Here is a 10,000-nt window from a genome sequence, read left to right as displayed (position 1 = left end):
TGAGAGTTGCAGTTTGGAATTACACTTAGAAAAAAACCAGCAAACTGACCTCCAGGCCCTGTATTGTGGATGTGGAGGCCGCTTTGGAGGCTCCAGCTCGGCCTAGGGACATAGCCTGGCTCTGCCTAGCTCTCTGGTACTCGCTCAGAGGACCAGGACCACGTGAAATGCATTTCATCCAGCTTATATGTGTTAAAGTGTCCGTTTTTAGGGTCATAAGGCCGGATAAATCAGTTGCATTCAACCGCTTGGAGCTCACTTGCAGTCCAATGTCGCCATCCTGTGGACAAAGTGAGAGTTGCAGTTTGGAATTACACTTAGAAAAAAACCAGCAAACTGACCTCCAGGCCCTGTATTGTGGATGTGGAGGCCGCTTTGGAGGCTCCAGCTCGGCCTAGGGACATAGCCTGGCTCTGCCTAGCTCTCTGGTACTCGCTCAGAGGACCAGGACCACGTGAAATGTATTTCATCCAGCTTATATGTGTAAAAGTGTCCGTTTTTAGGGTCATAAGGCCGGATAAATCATTTACATTCAACCGCTTGGAGCTCACTTGCAGTCCAATGTCGCCATCCTGTGGACAAAGTGAGAGTTGCAGTTTGGAATTACACTTAGAAAAAAACCAGCAAACTGACCTCCAGGCCCTGTATTGTGGTTGTGGAGGCCGCTTTGGAGGCTCCAGCTCGGCCTAGGGACATAGCCTGGCTCTGCCTAGCTCTCTGGTACTCGCTCAGAGGACCAGGACCACGTGAAATGTATTTCATCCAGCTTATATGTGTAAAAGTGTCCGTTTTTAAGGTCATAAGGCCGGATAAATCATTTACAGTCACCCGCTTGGAGCTCACTTGCAGTCCAATGTCGCCATCCTGTGGACAAAGTGAGAGTTGCAGTTTGGAATTACACTTAGAAAAAAACCAGCAAACTGACCTCCAGGCCCTGTATTGTGGATGTGGAGGCCGCTTTGGAGGCTCCAGCTCGGCCTAGGGACATAGCCTGGCTCTGCCTAGCTCTCTGGTACTCGCTCAGAGGACCAGGACCACGTGAAATGCATTTCATCCAGCTTATATGTGTTAAAGTGTCCGTTTTTAGGGTCATAAGGCCGGATAAATCAGTTGCATTCAACCGCTTGGAGCTCACTTGCAGTCCAATGTCGCCATCCTGTGGACAAAGTGAGAGTTGCAGTTTGGAATTACACTTAGAAAAAAACCAGCAAACTGACCTCCAGGCCCTCTATTGTGGATGTGGAGGCCGCTTTGGAGGCTCTAGCTCGGCCTAGGGACATAGCCTGGCTCTGCCTAGCTCTCTGGTACTCGCTCAGAGGACCAGGACCACGTGAAATGTATTTCATCCAGCTTATATGTGTTAAAGTGTCCGTTTTTAGGGTCATAAGGCCGGATAAATCAGTTGCATTCAACCGCTTGGAGCTCACTTGCAGTCCAATGTCGCCATCCTGTGGACAAAGTGAGAGTTGCAGTTTGGAATTACACTTAGAAAAAAACCAGCAAACTGACCTCCAGGCCCTGTATTGTGGTTGTGGAGGCCGCTTTGGAGGCTCCAGCTCGGCCTAGGGACATAGCCTGGCTCTGCCTAGCTCTCTGGTACTCGCTCAGAGGACCAGGACCACGTGAAATGTATTTCATCCAGCTTATATGTGTAAAAGTGTCCGTTTTTAGGGTCATAAGGCCGGATAAATCATTTACATTCAACCGCTTGGAGCTCACTTGCAGTCCAATGTCGCCATCCTGTGGACAAAGTGAGAGTTGCAGTTTGGAATTACACTTAGAAAAAAACCAGCAAACTGACCTCCAGGCCCTGTATTGTGGTTGTGGAGGCCGCTTTGGAGGCTCTAGCTCGGCTAGTTGAAGGCTTTAGCGCTTCTCTCCCATCTACCAGGGGCACGAAACTAAATTACCAGGGGCATGAACGTCCTGAACGGTCGGAGTTTTGGTTTTAACCCAGAGAGGGTGCTTAAGTGTGGGGGCCCGGGACCGCCTGGAGACGGGGTTAGAAGGGTAGCTGCCGGAGGTGTCTCTGCGGGCTTTTGGTGAGGGGTGGCCGGGTGGGGGTGGGTCCGGTTGGGGGGGGGTGTTTTTGGAGGGCTATTTTTTATTTTTTCCCCGTTTTTGGTGGGAGCTTGAGTCAGAGGTGTTGGTGGGTGACTAGGGGGGTGCTGCGGAGGTCCTGTGGCCGGGAAAGGTGCCTTATTTCCGGGTGTGGATGAGTGGATGAGGCTGGTGCTGTGGGAGTGCTTTTCTCACACTTTCTCCCACTATTTCGGTCTGCTTTAAGCAGAGGTGATGCTGGGTGACCAGGGGGGTGCTGCGGAGGTCCTGTGGCCAGGAAAGGTGCCTGATTTCCGGGTGTGGATGAGTGGATGAGGCTGGTGCTGTGGGAGTGCTTTTCACACACTTTCTCCCACTATTTCGGTCTGCTTTAAGCAGAGGTGATGGAGGGTGACCAGGGGGATGCTGCGGAGGTCCTGTGGCCGGGATAGGTGCCTTATTTCCGGGTGTGGATGAGTGGATGAGGCTGGTGCTGTGGGAGTGCTTTTCTCACACTTTCTCCCACTATTTCGGTCTGCTTTAAGCAGAGGTGATGCTGGGTGACCAGGGGGGTGCTGCGGAGGTCCTGTGGCCAGGAAAGGTGCCTGATTTCCGGGTGTGGATGAGTGGATGAGGCTGGTGCTGTGGGAGTGCTTTTCACACACTTTCTCCCACTATTTCGGTCTGCTTTAAGCAGAGGTGATGGAGGGTGACCAGGGGGATGCTGCGGAGGTCCTGTGGCCGGGATAGGTGCCTTATTTCCGGGTGTGGATGAGTGGATGAGGCTGGTGCTGTGGGAGTGCTTTTCTCACACTTTCTCCCACTATTTCGGTCTGCTTTAAGCAGAGGTGATGCTGGGTGACCAGGGGGGTGCTGCGGAGGTCCTGTGGCCAGGAAAGGTGCCTGATTTCCGGGTGTGGATGAGTGGATGAGGCTGGTGCTGTGGGAGTGCTTTTCACACACTTTCTCCCACTATTTCGGTCTGCTTTAAGCAGAGGTGATGGAGGGTGACCAGGGGGATGCTGCGGAGGTCCTGTGGCCGGGATAGGTGCCTGATTTCCGGGTGTGGATGAGTGGATGAGGCTGGTGCTGTGGGAGTGCTTTTCTCACACTTTCTCCCACTATTTCGGTCTGCTTTAAGCAGAGGTGATGCTGGGTGACCAGGGGGGTGCTGCGGAGGTCCTGTGGCCAGGAAAGGTGCCTGATTTCCGGGTGTGGATGAGTGGATGAGGCTGGTGCTGTGTGAGTGCTTTTCACACACTTTCTCCCACTATTTCGGGTTGCTTTAAGCAGAGGTGATGCTGGGTGACCAGGGAGATGCTGCGGAGGTCCTGTGGCCGGGAAAGGTGCCTGATTTCCGGGTGTGGATGAGTGGATGAGGCTGGTGCTGTGGGAGTGCTTTTCCCACACTTTCTCCCACTATTTCGGTCTGCTTTAAGCAGAGGTGGTGGAGGGTGACCAGGGGGATGCTGCGGAGGTCCTGTGGCCGGGATAGGTGCCTTATTTCCGGGTGTGGATGAGATGAGAGTGGGGGTGCTTTCCACACCCGAATTTATCCTTTCTCCCCTTCTGTTTTTCGGACCGTTTTGTGTCAGTGTTGCTGGGTGCCAGGGGGATGCTGTGGAGGTGTTTTATCCGGAAAAAGTGCTTTTTTCCGGGCGTGAGCGAGATGTGTGTCTGGGTGCTCTTCAGCCCGGACTTTGCCTTTCTCACCCTTCTTTTTTCAGGCCCTTTTGTGGCAGTGTTGCTGGGTGCCAGGGGGATGCTCTGGAGGAGGCCCACCCGGAAAAAGTGCTGTTTTCCGGGTGTGGGTGAGATGAGAGTGGGGGTGCTTTCCACGCCCGAATTTACCCTTTCTCCTCTTCTGTTTTTCTAGCCCTTTTGTGTCAGTGTTGGGGGGAGCCCAGGGGATGCTCTGGAGGTGTTTTACCGGGGAAAAAGTGCTTTTTTCCGGGCGTGAGCGAGATGTGTGTCTGGGTGCTCTTCAGCCCGGACTTTGCCTTTCTCACCCTTCTTTTTTCAGGCCCTTTTGTGGCAGTGTTGCTGGGTGCCAGGGGGATGCTCTGGAGGAGGCCCACCCGGGAAAAGTGCTCTTTTTCCGGGTGTGGAGGAGATGAGAGTGGGGATGCTTTCCACGCCCGAATTTACCCTTTCCCACCCTCCGTTTTTCGGGTCCTTTTGTGGGAGTGTTGCTGGGTGCCAGGGGGTTGCTCTGGAGGAGGCCCACCCGGAAAAAGTGCTGTTTTCCGGGTGTGGGTGAGATGAGAGTGGGGGTGCTTTCCACGCCCGAATTTACCCTTTCTCACCATCCGTTTTTCGGGCCCTTTTGTGGGAGTGTTGGGGGGAGCCCAGGGGATGCTCTGGAGGTGAGTCACCCGGAAAAAGTGCTCGTTTTCCGGGTGTGGAAGGGATGAGAGTGGGGGTGCCTTCCACGCCCGAATTTACCCTTTCCCACCCTCCGTTTTTCGGGCCCTTTTGTGGGAGTGTTGCTGGGAGCCCAGGGGATGCTCTGGATGTGAGTCACCCGGAAAAAGTGCCATTTTCCGGGCGTGAGCGAGATGTGTGTCTGGGTGCTTTTCAGCCCAAACTTACCCTTTTTCACCCTCTTTTTTTCGGGTCCTTTTGTGGGAGTGTTGCTGGGTGCCAGGGGGTTGCTCTGGAGGAGGCCCACCCGGAAAAAGTGCTGTTTTCCGGGTGTGGGTGAGATGAGAGTGGGGGTGCTTTCCACGCCCGAATTTACCCTTTCTCACCATCCGTTTTTCGGGCCCTTTTGTGGGAGTGTTGGGGGGAGCCCAGGGGATGCTCTGGAGGTGAGTCACCCGGAAAAAGTGCTGTTTTCCGGGCGTGAGCGAGATGTGTGTCTGGGTGCTTTTCAGCCCGAACTTACCCTTTCCCACCCTCTTTTTTTCGGGTCATTTTGTGGGAGTGTTGGGGGGAGCCCAAGGGATGCTCTGGAAGAGGCCCACCCGGAAAAAGTGCTGTTTTCCGGGTGTGGGTGAGATGAGAGTGGGGGTGCTTTCCACGCCCGAATTTACCCTTTCTCACCATCCGTTTTTCGGGCCCTCTTGTGGCAGTGTTGGCAGGGGCCTAGGGGATGCGGTGGAGGTCAAAGATCCGGGAAATGTGCCCCCTTTCCCTGGTAAATGACGTCCAGGGCGCTGTCCGTGGTGCTGTCCATGGTGCTGATGTTGCTACGTGAGCTAATGCCCGGAAAAAGCGCCCTAAACTGGGATGATGAGAGAGAGAGAGAGAGAGAGAGAGAGAGAGAGAGAGAGAGAGAGAGAGAGAGAGAGAGAGAGAGAGAGAGAGAGAGAGAGAGAGAGAGGGCATGGAGCAGCAGTCGGAGGCATCCCAGGGAGAGAGGCATGCTCTGGGGCACGAAAATCCCGGAAAAAGGAAGAAAAAGGGAAAAAAAAACCCAGCCGCGTATGTGACGTGACTCTAGGCAACACGAAGCGCTGAAGGCTTCAGCGCTTCGTTGAGTCGCAAGAGTTCCAGGGGCGTAAAAGTCAGAAAAACGCCAAAGTGTCTCTAGGCAACACGAAGCGCTGAAGGCTTCAGCGCTTCGCTGACTCGCAAGAGTTCCAGGGGCGTAAAACCCAGCAAAACGCCAAAGTGTTTCTAGGCAACACGAAGCGCTGAAGGCTTCAGCGCTTCGCTGACTTGCAAGAATTCCAGGGGCGCGAACCTCCAAAAAACGACAGAGTGTCTCTAGGCAAAAACCAATAAGCGCTGAAGCCTTCAGCGCTTATTGGTTTTTGCCTATCCCGATGTGACCACTTTTGGTAGGGGGTAACCAAGCCACCTTGCGCACATTTTGTGAAACCGGTTTTTCAAAAATCTGTCTATCATGAAAAGACAGCGACAGCTTTACTACAAGAAGGCCGGAAAAGTGAAGGCACCACGGAGATAATTTCGGCCCGACTCCCGGTTACCAGGGCGGCAAAGACAGGCGACAACGCGGAAGTACTTTATCCGATTTAAAGCCATTATGCTCGGCCTATGTGATCCGATTTTTTGACGGACAACAGCGGTGTGTTGCGGACGTCTCTTCCCCGCGAATGGAGCGTTCTGGCTGGGCCTGGGAGATCCGAGTTTTGACGGACAACAGCGGAGTGTTGCGGGGAAGCGCTGCCTTAGAAAATGACTTTCAAACGGATTAACTGATTATGTTAACGGCCTCTTTACGCGCGTCCTCCAGGCAGTTACAACGACTGTTTCTGGAGGAGGCTTTGCCTCGGATTGTGAATTTAAAACGGATTGACAGATGACGTTAACGGCCTCTTTACGCACGTCCTCCAGACAGTTATAGCGACTGTTTCTGGAGGAGGCTTTGCCTCGGATTGTGAATTTAAAACGGATTGACAGATGACGTTAACGGCCTCTTTACGCACGTCCTCCAGACAGTTATAGCGACTGTTTCTGGAGGAGGCTTTGCCTCGGATTGTGAATTTAAAACGGATTGACAGATGACGTTAACGGCCTCTTTACGCGCGTCCTCCAGACTGTCACAGCGGCTGTTTGTGGAGGATTTTTGACCCAGCATTATGTCAATAAAACGGATTAAATTATGATGTGTACGGCCTCTTTACGCACGTCCTCCAGACAGTTACAGCGACTGTTTCTGGAGAATGCTTTCCCTCAGATTGTGAATTTAAAACGGATTGACAGATGACGTTAACAGCCTCTTTACGCGCGTCCTCCAGACAGTTATAGCGGCTGTTTGCGGAGGATTTTTGACCCAGCATTATGTCAATACAACGGATTAAATTATGATGTGTACGGCCTCTTTACGCACGTCCTCCAGACTGTCACAGCGACTGTTTCTGGAGAATGCTTTTCCTCAGATTGTGAATTTAAAACGGATTGACAGATGACGTTAACAGCCTCTTTACGCACGTCCTCCAGACAGTTATAGCGGCTGTTTGCGGAGGATTTTTGACCCAGCATTATGTCAATACAACGGATTAAATTATGATGTGTACGGCCTCTTTACGCACGTCCTCCAGACTGTCACAGCGACTGTTTCTGGAGGATGCTTTCCCTCAGATTGTGAGCTCAAAACGGATTGACAGATGACAATAACAGCCTCTTTACGCACGTCCTCCAGACAGTTATAGCGGCTGTTTGTGGAGGAGGCTTTGCCTCGGATTGTGAATTTCAAACGGATTGACAGATGACGTTAACGGCCTCTTTACGCACGTCCTCCAGACAGTTATAGCGGCTGTTGCTGGAGGATGTTTCGCCTCACATTGTGAGCTTTAAACGGACTCTCTCGCCACATTAACGGCCTCTTTACGCACGTCCTCCAGACAGTTATAGCGACTGTTTCTGGAGGAGGCTTTGCCTCGGATTGTGAATTTCAAACGGATTGACAGATGACGTTAACGGCCTCTTTACGCACGTCCTCCAGACAGTTATAGCGGCTGTTGCTGGAGGATGTTTCGCCTCACATTGTGAGCTTTAAACGGACTGTCTCGCCACATTAACGGCCTCTTTACGCACGTCCTCCAGACAGTTATAGCGACTGTTTCTGGAGGAGGCTTTGCCTCGGATTGTGAATTTAAAACGGATTGACAGATGACGTTAACGGCCTCTTTACGCACGTCCTCCAGACAGTTATAGCGGCTGTTGCTGGAGGATGTTTCGCCTCACATTGTGAGCTTTAAACGGACTCTCTCGCCACATTAACGGCCTCTTTACGCACGTCCTCCAGACAGTTATAGCGACTGTTTCTGGAGGAGGCTTTGCCTCGGATTGTGAATTTCAAACGGATTGACAGATGACGTTAACGGCCTCTTTACGCACGTCCTCCAGACAGTTATAGCGGCTGTTGCTGGAGGATGTTTCGCCTCACATTGTGAGCTTTAAACGGACTCTCTCGCCACATTAACGGCCTCTTTACGCACGTCCTCCAGACAGTTATAGCGACTGTTTCTGGAGGAGGCTTTGCCTCGGATTGTGAATTTAAAACGGATTGACAGATGACGTTAACGGCCTCTTTACGCGCGTCCTCCAGACAGTTATAGCGGCTGTTTGCGGAGGATTTTTGACCCAGCATTATGTCAATACAACGGATTAAATTATGATGTGTACGGCCTCTTTACGCACGTCCTCCAGACTGTCACAGCGACTGTTTCTGGAGGATGCTTTCCCTCAGATTGTGAGCTCAAAACGGATTGACAGATGACGTTAAAGGCCTCTTTACGCACGTCCTCCAGACAGTTATAGCGACTGTTTCTGGAGGAGGCTTTGCCTCGGATTGTGAATTTAAAACGGATTGACAGATGACGTTAACGGCCTCTTTACGCACGTCCTCCAGACAGTTATAGCGACTGTTTCTGGAGGATGCTTTCCATCATATTGTGACCTTAAAACGGATTGACAGATGACAATAACAGCCTCTTTACGCGCGTCCTCCAGACTGTCACAGCGACTGTTTCTGGAGGATGCTTTCCCTCAGATTGTGAGCTCAAAACGGATTGACAGATGACAATAACAGCCTCTTTACGCGCGTCCTCCAGACTGTCACAGCGACTGTTTCTGGAGGATGCTTTCCCTCAGATTGTGAGCTCAAAACGGATTGACAGATGATAATAACAGCCTCTTTACGCGCGTCCTCCAGACTGTCACAGCGACTGTTTCTGGAGGATGCTTTCCCTCAGATTGTGAGCTCAAAACGGATTGACAGATGACAATAACAGCCTCTTTACGCGCGTCCTCCAGACTGTCACAGCGACTGTTTCTGGAGGGTGCTTTCCCTCAGATTGTGATCTTAAAACGGATTGACAGATGACAATAACAGCCTCTTTACGCACGTCCTCCAGACAGTCACAGCAGCTGTTTGCGGAGGATTTTTGACCCAGCATTATGTCAATAAAACGGATTAAATTATGATGTGTACGGCCTCTTTACGCACGTCCTCCAGACAGTTACAGCGGCTGTTTGCGGAGGATTTTTGACCCAGCATTATGTCAATAAAACGGATTAAATTATGATGTGTACGGCCTCTTTACGCACGTCCTCCAGACAGTTACAGCGGCTGTTTGCGGAGGATTTTTGACCCAGCATTATGTCAATAAAACGGATTAAATTATGATGTGTACGGCCTCTTTACGCACGTCCTCCAGACAGTTATAGCGGCTGTTTGCGGAGGATTTTTGACTCAGCATTATGTCAATAAAACGGATTAAATTATGATGTGTACGGCCTCTTTACGCACGTCCTCCAGACAGTTATAGCGGCTGTTTGTGGAGGATTTTGGACCCAGCATTATGTCAATAAAACGGATTAAATTATGATGTGTACGGCCTCTTTACGCACGTCCTCCAGACAGTTACAGCGGCTGTTTGCGGAGGATTTTTGACCCAGCATTATGTCAATAAAACGGATTAAATTATGATGTGTACGGCCTCTTTACGCACGTCCTCCAGACAGTTATAGCGGCTGTTTGCGGAGGATTTTTGACTCAGCATTATGTCAATAAAACGGATTAAATTATGATGTGTACGGCCTCTTTACGCACGTCCTCCAGACAGTTATAGCGGCTGTTTGCGGAGGATTTTTGACCCAGCATTATGTCAATAAAACGGATTAAATTATGATGTGTACGGCCTCTTTACGCACGTCCTCCAGACAGTTACAGCGGCTGTTTGCGGAGGATTTTTGACCCAGCATTATGTCAATAAAACGGATTAAATTATGATGTGTACGGCCTCTTTACGCACGTCCTCCAGACAGTTATAGCGGCTGTTTGCGGAGGATTTTTGACCCAGCATTATGTCAATAAAACGGATTAAATTATGATGTGTACGGCCTCTTTACGCACGTCCTCCAGACAGTTATAGCGGCTGTTTGTGGAGGATTTTTGACCCAGCATTATGTCAATAAAACGGATTAAATTATGATGTGTACGGCCTCTTTACGCACGTCCTCCAGACAGTTACAGCGGCTGCTTCTG

This window comes from Cebidichthys violaceus, unplaced genomic scaffold (assembly GCF_023349555.1).
Source record: "Cebidichthys violaceus isolate CVI_PGR_0920_01 unplaced genomic scaffold, fCebVio1.0.p SCAF_434, whole genome shotgun sequence".
In the NCBI taxonomy this organism is placed as follows: domain Eukaryota; kingdom Metazoa; phylum Chordata; class Actinopteri; order Perciformes; family Stichaeidae; genus Cebidichthys; species Cebidichthys violaceus.
Note: the sequence above shows the minus strand (reverse complement) of the source record.